The sequence below is a fragment of the Triplophysa rosa genome, linkage group LG2, assembly GCF_024868665.1.
Source record: "Triplophysa rosa linkage group LG2, Trosa_1v2, whole genome shotgun sequence".
NCBI classification, from domain to species: domain Eukaryota; kingdom Metazoa; phylum Chordata; class Actinopteri; order Cypriniformes; family Nemacheilidae; genus Triplophysa; species Triplophysa rosa.
Genome location: NC_079891.1, coordinates 22710360 through 22725017, shown reverse-complemented (window position 1 = coordinate 22725017; position 14658 = coordinate 22710360). Strand labels below are relative to the sequence as shown.

At 42.0% G+C, this 14658-nt stretch overlaps 1 pseudogene; it reads left to right on the top strand.

Annotated features, from left to right (window-relative positions):
• Positions 1-149: 149 nt before the first annotated feature.
• LOC130563756 (myosin heavy chain, fast skeletal muscle-like) lies at positions 150-10595 on the top strand (annotated as a pseudogene).
• Positions 10596-14658: the final 4063 nt, after the last annotated feature.

Here is a 14658-nt window from a genome sequence, read left to right as displayed (position 1 = left end):
TATATATTTGATTGTCTTTTGTTTCTATTTGTACAAAAAAGTGTCTAAAGTTCAGAACAACAGTAGGAAATGTATACAGTCACTAGATTTTAAAAGAAGCTATTCATATTTTGTTAAAACTGGATGGAAAAATCTTTATATTTCAACAGTAAGCCGCCACCATGAGTACGGACGCGGAGATGGCCATTTATGGCAAGGCTGCCATTTACCTTCGTAAACCTGAGAAGGAGAGAGTTGAGGCTCAGAACAAACCCTTTGATGCTAAGGCTGCCTGCTATGTGGTTGATGACAAAGAGCTGTACGTCAAAGCAACAATCAAGAGCAAAGATGGTGCCAAAGTCACTGTTACTGTGAATGATACTAAGGAGGTAAAATATCCACATTCCTCAAAGATCATCATTAAAAAAGTACAAATCTAATGTCTGCTGAATCACTTTAATAGGAAAGAGTTGCTAAGGAGGAGGATGTCCACCCAATGAATCCTCCCAAGTATGACAAGATTGAGGACATGGCCATGATGACCCATCTCAATGAACCCTCTGTGCTGTATAACCTCAAAGAGCGTTACGCAGCATGGATGATCTATGTAAGTTAAGCAAAAAGTAAAACAGCGTTCAAGTTCATTATGACTGTGATGCTGCAACCGGATGATTTCTCTGTTTGTTTCAGACCTACTCAGGACTCTTCTGTGCTACTGTGAACCCCTACAAGTGGCTCCCAGTGTATGATGCAGAAGTGGTGTCTGCCTACAGAGGCAAAAAGCGTATGGAGGCTCCTCCCCACATCTTCTCTGTCTCTGACAATGCCTATCAGTCCATGCTCACTGGTAAGTGCTGAATTTTAAATGGCAAGGTGATTTTGATTTGTGAAATTATGGTTTCTGGTTTTAATGAAACAATTATCTAAACAAAATTACCATTCAATTTACAGACAGAGAGAACCAGTCTGTCCTGATCACGTATGTATTTACTTTTATGAGATGTTAAAACAGTTATATATTACTCTCATGAAACTTTTACATGTCTTATCATGTTCTGTCTGATAATCATCTCTTATAAACCAGTGGAGAATCTGGTGCTGGAAAGACTGTGAACACGAAACGTGTCATTCAGTACTTTGCCACAGTTGCAGTGCATGGTGACAAGAAGAAAGAATCTGCCAGCCAAATGAAGGTGATTGCCAAAAAGCAATGTACTTAATACATAAAAATAAAACTCTCTTTTAATATTATTATCATTAATTTAAGTTAATACATTACCCTCTTAACTTCACAGGGATCTCTTGAGGACCAGATCATTGCTGCAAACCCTCTGCTTGAAGCTTATGGTAATGCCAAGACTGTGAGAAATGACAACTCCTCTCGTTTTGTAAGTTTTTATTTTCATACAGTACAATTAGTTGTTTTTTATGTTTGTGTATACTGTAAATATTTATTGTGAAAGGTAACAAAAGCAAGTAAATCCTAATTCTTTATAACAGGGTAAATTCATCAGAATTCACTTTGGCACATCTGGAAAACTGTCTAGTGCTGATATTGAAACATGTAAGAGACAGTTAATAACAATTTCCAATCTGAAACATAGGCAATTGTTTGAATACCACTGTGTACTTCATTCCTTGACCAGACCTGCTGGAGAAGTCTAGAGTGACATTCCAGCTTTCAGATGAGAGAGGCTACCACATCTTCTACCAGATGATGACCAACCACAAGCCTGAGCTGATTGGTAGGTCATTCAGAACTTTAAAATGGTAGATAATGTTGTAAAATACTCAACAAGGCACTTTGTATGTTACAGAAATGACGCTCATCACAACCAACCCCTATGACTTCCCCATGTGCAGTCAGGGTCACATCACAGTGGCAAGCATTGATGATAAAGAGGAGCTGGTTGCCACTGATGTGAGTCATTATTATTTGACAATGGCAATGATATTCTACATATGTATGGCAGGTGCTATGGCTCATACCTATCTGTGATTTCCAGACTGCTATTGACATTCTGGGCTTCAGTGGTGAGGAGAAGATGGGCATTTACAAGTTCACTGGAGCTGTGCTGCATCATGGTAACATGAAGTTCAAGCAGAAGCAGCGTGAGGAGCAGGCTGAGCCTGATGGCACAGAGGGTGAGACTAAATAGTTCTAATGCATATCACATTGAAAATACTTGAAGAGTAAGAGACTCATGTGTCTGTTTGCACAAATATGAAAGGTTTGTTTCAGTGTCCATTATTAATTTTCTTGTATAACTTAAAAAATTGTAGACTCTGACAAAGTCGCCTACCTCCTGGGCTTGAACTCTGCTGATATGCTGAAGGCTTTGTGCAACCCAAGAGTAAAGGTTGGAAATGAGTTTGTGACCAAAAGTCAGACCGTGCCACAGGTATGAACTGTGTAACAAATACACAGCTAAGTCTTCAACCTATTGAAGCTGATACATTTTTGTAAAAGAAGTTTGATATGACGCTGTATTCTATCTACAGGTGTACAACTCTGTTAGCGCTCTGGCCAAATCTATCTATGAGAGGATGTTCTTGTGGATGGTTGTTCGTATCAACCAGATGTTGGACACAAAACAAGCCAGACAGTTCTTCATTGGTGTGCTGGATATTGCTGGCTTTGAGATCTTTGATGTAAGAATGATTCTCTTATCTCCATTCAAAGTTGAATGATGTATAACCAGTTTTTTAGTAAATGTCTCTCTCTCTCCAGTACAACAGCATGGAGCAGCTGTGCATCAACTTCACCAACGAGAAACTGCAACAGTTTTTCAACCACCACATGTTTGTGCTGGAACAAGAGGAGTACAAAAAGGAGGGCATTGTTTGGGCGTTCATTGACTTTGGCATGGACTTGGCTGCTTGCATTGAGCTCATTGAGAAGGTTTGTAAAGGTTTCTACATATCTTTAAGTAAATCATATTCAATTATCAAACTCTGTGGTATTACTAATTCTCTGCATTTATTTACAAACAGCCCATGGGTATCTTCTCCATCCTTGAAGAGGAGTGCATGTTTCCCAAGGCTTCAGACACAACCTTCAAGAACAAGCTGTATGATCAACACCTTGGCAAGTGTAATGCTTTCCAGAAACCAAAGCCTGTCAAAGGCAAGCCTGAGGCCCACTTCTCCCTGGTTCACTATGCTGGAACTGTGGACTACAACATCACTGGCTGGCTGGACAAGAACAAGGATCCACTGAACGAGTCTGATATACAGCTGTACCAGAAGTCTTCTGTCAAACTGCTGTCTACTTTCTACCCACCTGTTGTTGAAGGTAATTTAAAAAACCTACTTTGTTAATAGAATGATGTTTCTAATTAATCAAACTCTAAATTAGTTTTGCACAGATTTCTTGTTATTATATTATATGTGTTTGTCTTTATCCTTTTTAAACAGAGAGTGGCAAGAAGGGAGGCAAGAAGAAGGGTGGTTCCATGCAGACTGTGTCTTCTCAATTCAGAGTATGTCATTGTCAGATATAAAGTCAATAATGCAGAATTTAAATTATGAGATAAAAAAATTATGAACTGACAGAATCTGTGGCAAAATCTTAAACTTTTCATGGATTCACAGGAAAATTTGGGCAAGCTCATGACCAACTTGAGGAGCACTCACCCTCACTTTGTACGTTGTCTGATTCCCAATGAGTCCAAGAATCCAGGTAAAATCACAACATTCTTTCAGATATTTTGACACACCATGACGTTAATGAGATGAGCTGTTCATAGCTCATTCATATTGTTCTCACAGTAGCTCGCCATCCACTGTTTTCATAGGTCTCATGGAGAATCACCTGGTTATCCACCAGCTGAGGTGTAACGGTGTCCTGGAAGGTATCAGAATCTGCAGAAAGGGCTTCCCCAGCAGAATCCTCTATGCTGACTTCAAACAGAGGTAAATGGGACCACATGAAAACACCGTTTCCTGGAAAATACTGTTTCCTATCTAAGGTTTATCTTATTTTAATGGAATGAAAAATGTTAATATATCCACAGATACAAGGTGCTGAATGCCAGTGTCATCCCTGAGGGACAATTCATTGACAACAAGAAAGCTTCTGAGAAACTCCTGGGATCCATCGATGTTGATCATGACCAGTAAAGATTTGGACACACAAAGGTTCACATTCTGCTTTCAAATGATCAAAGTTTCAGAAATTATTCTAAAATGTGGTTTTATCTAGTTCAGTACAAATTAATCTCTGGATTATTGTTCATACATGCAGGTGTTCTTCAAAGCTGGTCTTCTGGGTACTCTTGAGGAGATGCGTGATGAGAAACTGGCTGCTCTGGTCACAATGACTCAGGCTCTCTGCCGTGGTTACCTCATGAGGAGAGAGTTTGTGAAGATGATGGAGAGAAGGTGAGTAATGTCATTAAAGATGCAACATGCTCTGGCCCTTATAATAACTCAACAGAGATGGTATAAACCTATAACAATATCTTCCTGATATTCAAAGAAACATCCTGTGGTAAATATGCAGGACCTGTAAAGTAAATTATTCTAACACACATGTGTCAAATGCAAATGACCCTTCGCGGACCCGCGCCCTTATGTCCAACATCAGCCAAAGCACTCCCGCTGCACTAAAAAATATTTGTTGTGAAATAATCATTTTTGGCAAAAAAATTATGTGTACTTTCAGCCAAAAGCAATTAGAAATGCTGCAATATGCATTTGAAGTATATACTCAGGATGTGAAAGTGACTAAGCTCTAGCCTGTGCTTGCTGTAATGACAAAACATCTGGATAGCACCATTAGTTTCTGACACGTTTAGTCAACAGGTGAAACTGTGAAATTGACCATAAAGATAAAATTTTACCTCCGATAAAATTCTGGCAGAGTTGATGAGATGCAGTCCTTTAGCGCGGATCATATGACATGGGGCAGTTGTGGACTAATGGTTAGAGAGTCGGACTCATGACCAGAAGGTTGCCGGTTCGGCCGGCAGGTAACAACTGAGGTGCCCTTGAGCAAGGCACCTTACCCCTACTTGCTCCCCGGGCGCTGCAGTGATAGCTGCCCACTGCTCCGGGGGTACGTGTGTTCACCACTTGCTGTGCGTGTGTTCACTACTCTCTGGATGGGTTAAATGCAGAGGTCACATTTCGTTGCCTTGTACTTGTACATGTGCAATGACAATAAAGTTGAATCTAAATCTAAAATATGACAGTCAGTCTATGAGGTAAAACCTCCGGACAAGTATTCTTTTATTCTTCTTGATTCCACAGTGACATAACTTTTAACTGGGATAATGTTCATAGAGTGTGATGGCCAGCAACAATCGCGAAGGACTTTTAAAACTGCTTAATAACCGCAGCCAGTTTAACTCTATGGTTTGATTGCCGGGCAAAATGCTGAATAGAAAAAGGGGGTGCATAATCTCGGAGTTATGATTGGTCCGGTCGACTGTCAATCAAACTCCACACGAAGGGTCAGCTGCAACATCATTTTTTTTTTGTCAGGGATGCTATTTACACCATTCAATACAACGTCCGCTCATTCATGAATGTCAAACACTGGCCATGGATGAAGGTTTACTACAAGATTAAGCCTCTGCTAAAGAGTGCTGAGACTGAGAAGGAGCTGTCATCTATGAAAGAGGACTTTGCAAAATGCAAAGAAGATCTGATCAAGGCTGAAGCTAAAAAGAAGGAGCTTGAAGAGAAGATGGTTGCTCTGCTGCAAGAGAAAAATGATCTGCAGCTGCAAGTAGCCTCTGTAAGTATACTTTATTGAATGCCAATTAATTTGAAATTGAGGTTTTCTTGTTTTTAAAAAGGATTTTTGTTCTTCAGGAATCTGATAATCTCTCAGATGCTGAGGAGAGGTGTGAGGGTCTGATCAAGAACAAAATCCAGCTTGAAGCTAAACTCAAAGAGACGACTGAGAGACTGGAAGATGAAGAAGAAATCAATGCTGAACTTACAGCCAAGAAGAGGAAACTGGAGGATGAGTGTTCTGAACTGAAGAAAGACATTGATGACCTGGAGCTCACCTTGGCTAAAGTTGAGAAGGAGAAACATGCCACTGAGAATAAGGTTTGTGACAGTTGTTTCTTAACAGTAAAAAGTGCTTCATTTTGTATTCATTATTACATCTAACATTTTGCTATGGAATAAGAATTGGATAAATTAATCTGGCATTAAAAATCACACAGGTCAAAAACCTGACTGAGGAAATGGCAGCTCAGGATGAGAGCATTGGCAAGCTCACAAAGGAGAAGAAAGCTCTCCAAGAGTCACATCAGCAGACTCTGGATGATCTCCAGGCAGAGGAGGACAAAGTCAACACCCTGACCAAATCCAAGACAAAGCTTGAGCAACAAGTTGATGATGTGAGTAACTGTTCTCAACTTATATTCAAAAAGTTTTTTATACATTTATTTTGAAAACGTTGTCAATGTTGATGTCTCATAGCTTGAGGGTTCCCTGGAGCAAGAGAAGAAGCTTCGTATGGACCTTGAGAGAGCCAAGAGAAAGCTTGAAGGAGACCTGAAACTGGCCCAGGAGTCCATCATGGACCTGGAGAATGACAAGCAGCAATCTGATGAGAAGCTAAAAAAGTAATAAACAAACATGCTTCAATTAAAACTGTACTACTGTCTTGTGATGTTTCATACATGGTTTTGTTCAATTTTAACAGGAAAGACTTTGAAACAAGCCAGCTGCTCAGCAAGATTGAAGATGAACAATCTCTTGGAGCTCAACTTCAAAAGAAGATCAAGGAGCTTCAGGTATTAATTTGGACTGTTTTAAAAGGTAAATTGTTTAAAAAGGTAAATTTAAGATTCTTAAAGTATGTCTCATTACCTGCTCCTGTAGGCTCGCATTGAGGAACTGGAGGAAGAGATTGAGGCTGAGCGTGCTGCTCGTGCCAAGGTTGAGAAGCAGAGAGCTGATCTCTCCAGGGAACTTGAGGAGATAAGAGAGAGGCTTGAAGAAGCCGGAGGAGCAACTGCTGCTCAGATCGAGATGAACAAGAAGCGTGAAGCTGAATTTCAGAAGCTGCGTCGTGATCTGGAAGAGTCCACCCTTCAGCATGAAGCTACCGCTTCTGCCCTCCGCAAGAAACAGGCAGACAGTGTGGCCGAGCTGGGAGAGCAAATTGACAACCTCCAGCGTGTCAAGCAGAAGCTTGAGAAAGAGAAGAGTGAATACAAAATGGAGATTGATGATCTCTCCAGCAACATGGAGGCTGTTGCAAAAGCAAAGGTTGAGAATTTATTTTCTTGAGGGATAAATAAACGTGATTCAGATTCTCAAAGTTCTAATGGTATTGTTGTTTTCAGGGCAATCTTGAGAAGATGTGCCGCACACTGGAGGACCAACTCAGTGAAATCAAGTCCAAGAACGATGAGAACCTCCGCCAGATGAATGACCTCAGTGCTCAAAGAGCAAGACTTCAAACTGAAAATGGTAAAATACTCTTCAAAATATTTTTTAACCTATTCAAATTTTTGATTAAAACAATATTACATTTATTTTATGCTGTGTAATGAACACAAATTTGTAATTGCCAGATTTAGTATTGATAAATAGAAATTAACTGTGTTTTAAAATGAGTGCTTCAGTAGAGAACTAAACTGGATAATATTGGCACAATGTGACGTAACAAATTTAAATCTCACAAGGTGAGTTTGGCCGTCAGCTGGAGGAGAAGGAAGCTCTTGTTTCTCAGCTCAGCAGAGGCAAACAAGCTTTCACTCAACAAATTGAGGAGCTTAAGAGGCAGATTGAAGAGGAGGTTAAGGTAATACAACAGAATCATTGCTCCTACACATTTGTCACTGCTGCAGAATAAAGATAATAGCATCTGACTTGTTCTTCTAGGCTAAGAATGCTCTGGCCCATGCAGTGCAGTCAGCCCGTCATGACTGTGACCTGCTCCGTGAGCAGTTTGAGGAAGAGCAGGAGGCAAAGGCTGAGCTCCAAAGGGGAATGTCTAAAGCAAACAGTGAAGTCGCTCAGTGGAGAAGCAAATATGAAACTGATGCCATCCAGCGCACAGAGGAGCTTGAAGAGGCCAAGTATGAATTTCTGAAATATATGATATAATGTTTTTTTTAATTAAATATATGTTCTGACTGATGGTTACAAAATGCACAACAGGAAGAAGCTGGCTCAGCGTCTGCAAGAGGCAGAAGAACAAATTGAGGCAGTAAACTCCAAATGTGCCTCTCTGGAGAAGACCAAGCAGAGACTACAGGGTGAGGTGGAGGACCTCATGATTGATGTGGAAAGAGCAAATGCATTGGCTGCTAACCTTGACAAGAAACAGAGGAACTTCGACAAGGTAAAGCAATTTTGACATTCGATTTTTTTGAGAAAGGAACAACATTTTCAGCATTCTACAACTAATAATATTTACTCTGACCCAAAGGTTCTGGCAGAATGGAAACAGAAATATGAGGAGGGTCAGGCAGAGCTGGAAGGTGCCCAGAAAGAGGCTCGCTCACTCAGCACTGAACTGTTCAAGATGAAGAACTCCTATGAGGAGACTCTGGATCAGCTGGAGACACTGAAGAGAGAAAACAAGAATCTGCAGCGTAAGAATGAAATGTTGAATAGATTTTTAATCTTAATGTGTTGACATGTACAAATGTGAAACTGGATGTGTACTTTTCATTTCATACTGATAATGTTTTCTTTATCACCTGTAGAGGAGATCTCTGATCTGACTGAGCAGTTGGGTGAGACTGGAAAGAGCATTCATGAGCTGGAAAAGGCTAAGAAAGCAGTAGAGACTGAGAAGTCTGAGATTCAGACCGCCCTGGAGGAGGCTGAAGTGAGTATCACAAGATTAACATTTTACTTGAATTCTTTAATAACGGGTTCTGAAAGTTTTTTTTAACTCTTTACAGGGCACCCTGGAGCATGAGGAGTCCAAGATTCTCCGTGTCCAGCTTGAGCTAAATCAGGTGAAGGGTGAGATTGACAGGAAGCTTGCAGAGAAGGATGAGGAGATTGAGCAGATCAAGAGAAACAGCCAGAGAGTCACTGAATCCATGCAGAGCACACTGGACTCTGAAGTCAGGAGCAGAAATGATGCTCTGAGAATCAAGAAGAAGATGGAGGGAGACCTTAATGAGATGGAGATTCAGTTGAGCCATGCCAATCGTCAGGCTGCTGAGGCTCAGAAACAGCTGAGGAATGTTCAGGGACAACTCAAGGTATGTGACTTCCCTTTGACTTTAGCACATACGAAGATCTTAGACTTTGAAGGATATTATTGAAGTATCTTAGGTAAAAGTTTAGACACAAATTTATAGGAAAAATATTGCTATGTTCAGGATGCCCAACTCCACCTTGATGATGCCGTGAGAGGACAAGAAGACATGAAGGAGCAGGTGGCCATGGTGGAGCGCAGAAACACTCTGATGCAGGCTGAGATTGAGGAGCTGAGAGTTGCTCTGGAGCAGACAGAGAGAGGCCGCAAAGTGGCTGAACAAGAGCTGGTGGATGCCAGTGAGCGTGTTGGACTGCTGCATTCTCAGGTAACAACAAATTTTGTTGTATTTAATTATTTAATTTTGAACAGTGCTCTCCATTTTAATGTCTTTACCCATTCTTTAGAACACAAGTCTCCTGAACACCAAGAAGAAGCTTGAGGCTGACTTTGTTCAGGTCCAGAGTGAAGTTGATGACACTGTACAGGAAGCAAGAAATGCAGAAGAGAAGGCCAAGAAGGCCATCACAGATGTGAGAAAGAATAACTGCTGAGCACAAAGGGTTTTAAGCAAGCATATAAATTAATGTATTTCTTTATTCATCTAAAAGGCTGCGATGATGGCTGAAGAGCTCAAGAAGGAGCAGGACACCAGCTCTCATCTGGAGAGGATGAAGAAGAATCTGGAGGTCACAGTGAAGGACCTGCAGCACCGTCTGGATGAGGCTGAGAATCTGGCCATGAAGGGAGGAAAGAAACAACTCCAGAAACTGGAGTCCAGAGTAAGATTTCTTTTAGTTTCATATTCACAGTCATGATAAGGACATTTTGAAGCAAATGTCTTTCTATCTTATTCATGTACATTATATCATGGATTAACATATGTCCTTTGAGTGAAATTATTTTCTTAACATCTCGTATTCAGGTTCGTGAGCTTGAGACTGAAGTTGAGGCTGAACAGAGACGTGGGGTTGATGCAGTTAAAGGTGTCCGCAAATATGAGAGGAGAGTAAAGGAGCTAAGCTACCAGGTAATAAATTTGAGTAAAATTTCAGTTCAAATTAATTTGATTATATTTTATTCTAATGTTTGCGTTTCCTGCAGACTGAGGAGGATAAGAAGAATATTACCAGACTGCAGGATCTAGTTGATAAGCTTCAGCTGAAGGTCAAGGATTACAAGAGACAGGCTGAGGAGGCTGTAAGTATTTGGTTTCAGAAGTATAATGAACTCAAGAATATTTTTGTACCCTGAATAATGATTTTTGACTCTGCAGGAGGAACAAGCCAACACTCACCTTTCCAAGTTGAGGAAGGTGCAGCATGAGCTGGAGGAGGCTGAGGAGCGTGCTGATATTTCTGAGTCTCAGGTCAACAAACTCAGAGCCAAGAGCCGCGATTCCGGAAAGGTATGTTTTCAATTATAATGAGACAAATTAATTTTAGTCTCAATTTCAATAAAACAAGTATTTATTTTGTGCCTTTGATCTTTGTGATTCTTTAAAATTTTATAAATTACAATGTAAAAATCATGTTTATACTTTAAATAAATACTAAATTCATTTAACCCTCACAACACAACGTTTTTACTGACAACATATTTGTCACCCTTTTTTCCAGGGCAAAGAGGCAGCTGAGTGAAAGCCTTCACATCCTAAACCGTTGTGTCTTTAAAAGAACTCTCAAATAAAACTTTCACTAAGAAACTTCTTTGGATTTCTTGAAATTTTTCTTTTGGATTTTGATTAATTAATCACAACACTTTACTCTAAACTCAACTTTATTTATATAGCTGTTTTGTATAATGTTACAAAGCAGCTGTACATGAGACATATTGACTATAAGCAAACAATTAAAGTTATACCTGTAAAAACAAGAAAAAGGTGAAAACACAGAAGACATACCCACATACAAAACACTCCACACTCACAATATGCACACGCACTAACACACATAGACATAGACATAGACACGGATGCACAGACATACGGACACGCATGCACACACAGACGCGCACGCACACACACACACAGACAAGCTCACGCACACACACACAGATAAGCACACACAGACACGCGCGCACAGTGAAAGCACACACATTTAAGAAAGAACATTTAAGAAAGGAGAGAGAAACACAGGTCAAATATTAAACAGACTATAAATCCCTATATTCAATATTAATTATGTAAAACTTTAAAATTCTAAAGCAAAGGAACCCAAACTCCAATCGAGAAAAAAACCCTCAGGAGAACCCAGGCCCAACCAGGGGATTCCAGTTCCCATCTGGCAAAAGCTGCTGCCTCTGCACAAGCTCGACAGTGCTTGCACAACAAGGCTAAATAAAAATAAATAAACTTACTAATAAGGAAAATTATAGATTTAAGATTATCATTAATAATCTAATAGCATTTTAAAATTTTGTAGTGAAGACGTGTCAAATCGCCACATCCTTCTTTATCCAGCTCTATCATCTCAGCTCTTGTCAGGTCACCGCTTTTCATTCTCCGCTCTACCATCAGGTCTGGGCATGAACTGCATCCTGCTCGCTGTGGTAACTGGTAACCTTGGAACACTGAGACAAGACTGGCTAAGAGTATAGTACTGTTCTGAACTCTTTGATGCAACAAGTACATCAGTTGTTGTTCGATGTGTTCCTTGTTCCGGTTGATCTAACTAATGCAGCCTAAACCCTCAGAGGATTTATATTATGGAAGTGTAGTGTATGCAAGATTAAAAAGATGCGTCTTTAGTCTAGATTTAAACTGACAGAGTGTGTCTGCCTCCCGGACAGTGCAGGGAAGACTACTCCAAAGTTTAGGCGCTAGATAGGAAAAGGATCTACCACCTGCACTTGATTTTGAAATTCTAGGTATTACTGACTCCAAAACTGTATCCAACCGACAGGATGCCTGAGAGCATAATGCACGTGAAGGACTGTAATACAAGAGGAGTTCACTCAAGTACTGAGGAGCTAAACCATGTAGGGCTTTATAGGTAATAAGCAAGATTTTAAAGTTAATGCGATGCTTTATAGGTAACCAGTGCAATGTTGACAGAACCGGGCTAATATGTTCATACTTTATACACAGAGTTGAAAGTGAATCCATTCTGCATCAAGTTGTTCTATTCCTTTTTAACTAATCGCTCACAACAGGTCAGAGTCAACAATTCCTATTCTGAGGTCAAAATTACTAAAACGGGGGCCCCGCAGGGATGTGTTAGTTCACACATTTTATTTACCGTATATACCAATGAATATGTTGCTAGTCAGGAAATGATGATACAGCAATTATGAGTCTATTGTATGGAAAAGTTAACCCTTCACAGTATTTCTCTGATGTTGACAGGTTTGTAGCCTGGTGTGACAATAACTCCTTAATATTAAATGGAACGAAGACTGTTGAAATGATTTTTGATCCAAGATCTGTGGGAGATTATAGTCCAGTAATGATACAGGGTAACACCATCGAACAGGTTTCTTCCTATAAGTATTTAGGACAATTTATTATGCTGGTCTTTTCATGTCAACAGTCTATGTTCCAGACTACAGCAGAGACTATACTTCCTGCGAAGGTTAAAAGTGTTTGGTGTGAATAAGAAGATCATGTTTCTTTTTTATCAGTCTGTTTTTGAGAGTCTAATAAGATATGGTATTACTGCATGGTACGGAAATATGACTGTCCAGCTAAAATCAAAGCTAGGACTATTAATGCACACCGCTGTAAAAAATAATAGGGTGGGAGGAAAAACGGACTGTACACAAGTTTATGAAGTTTCTACTTTAAATCATGCTAAGAAAATTGTTGCTGATGAGACACACATTTTACTTGTAAAATTTAATCTTCTACCCTCAGGGAAACGCTATAGGGTTCCCTTTCTGTCGGTCTCTCGACGTTGTGTCGAGCCGACAGATGGGGTTCGCTCTTGAGAACCTATCAACTTCTGACTAGTTTAGAAAAGGCCAATGAAATTGGCGAATGAAATTTGCATGCCGGACTCCGCCCCCGGATATCCGTGTATAAAAGGGAGACAGCGTGCTACATTCATTCACCTTTTGTTCTTCGGAGCCTTCACACTGATCGACTTCGAGACTTCAATCCCTACGCTGATTTACTGCTGGAATCTTATGACGTGGTGCAGTGGTGCAGTGGTGCTCCCCGTTCCGTGACGGCAGGACTACGGCCCTGCCGCCCGCTACGGCAAGCAGCGAGGGTGATATGAGGATCACTGTGAGCGCTTATCCGCCAGCCACTGGCTCACGGACCGTTCGCACCTCGTCTCGCTCGTCTGTACGTTCCCCAGGAGACAGTCCCACCGTCTTGTTCCTCAACCACGTATTCGGACACGATGCGTGATCATGAGATGTTGCAGCATTAGGAGGTGACGTACTGCCATCCGACTCTCCCCCTCGGGGGGTCGAGAACAGGAAGAAGCGGACGTCGAAATGTCAGCCATGCTTTCCCGGGCCGCCGTGAGCGTCGGGTTGCAGTGCCCGCACTGCCTCTCCCAGCGCTCACGGCTGGCTACACGGTGCCTTGGGGTTGAGCGTGGCTCTAAGCCGTGCCCGCCCCCAGGGCCGTGTTTACTGGAAGTGCATGAGGAACTTAGTAATACCTGCAATGCCCCTTTCTGGCACGTTCACGTCAAACAAAGTTCTGTCACCCTCTCTTCCCTCGAAGGTGAGGCAGCTAGAGGATACGTCGATGTCCCCCAGGTGGAGTGTGCCGCCGCGGTGCACTCGTGCCCGCAGGCGGCGGCCATCTGGGCAGCTCGACCTAGACTCCCGTCCAAAGAATGTGGGTCTCGGCATCCCTGGTGTCGAGAGCACACATTGCGGTGGACCAAGCTACCTCCTCTCTCCACTCTATGACTCCTGCCAGGCCAAGGCGTTGAGAGAGCTCCATGAGGGTAAAGACTGACCCAGCGCTTATGCAGGAACTNTGCCGCCGCGGTGCACTCGTGCCCGTAGGTGGCGGCCATCTGGGGAGCTCGACCTAGACTCCCGTCCAAAGCATGTGGGTCTCGGCATCCCTGGTGTCGAGAGCTCACATTGTGGCGGACCCAGCTGCCTCCTCTCTCCACGCTATGGCTCCTGCCAGGCCAAGGCGTTGAGAGAGCTCCACGAGGGTAAAGACCAACGCAGCGCTTATGCAGGAACTCCGCGCCACCACCGACCTCGCTCTACGGGCGACCAAGGTGACCACGTGGGCCCTGGGTCGGGCAATGTCCACACTTGTGGTCCATGAGAGACACTTCTGGCCGAACCTTGCACAGATGAGTAACGCCTAGAAAATCATTGTCCCAAGAAAGCAGCGCCCCATCCAAGATCTGCATGCCCTGAACAAGCACCTAAACAAGCTGCTATTCAGGAGGATCCCACAGAAGCGCATCCTGACGTCTGTCAGATGTCAGGACTGGTTCATGGCAATTGACCTGAAGGACGTGTACTTTCATGTCTCTTTCCTCCCTCGAAATCGGCCGTTCCTACGG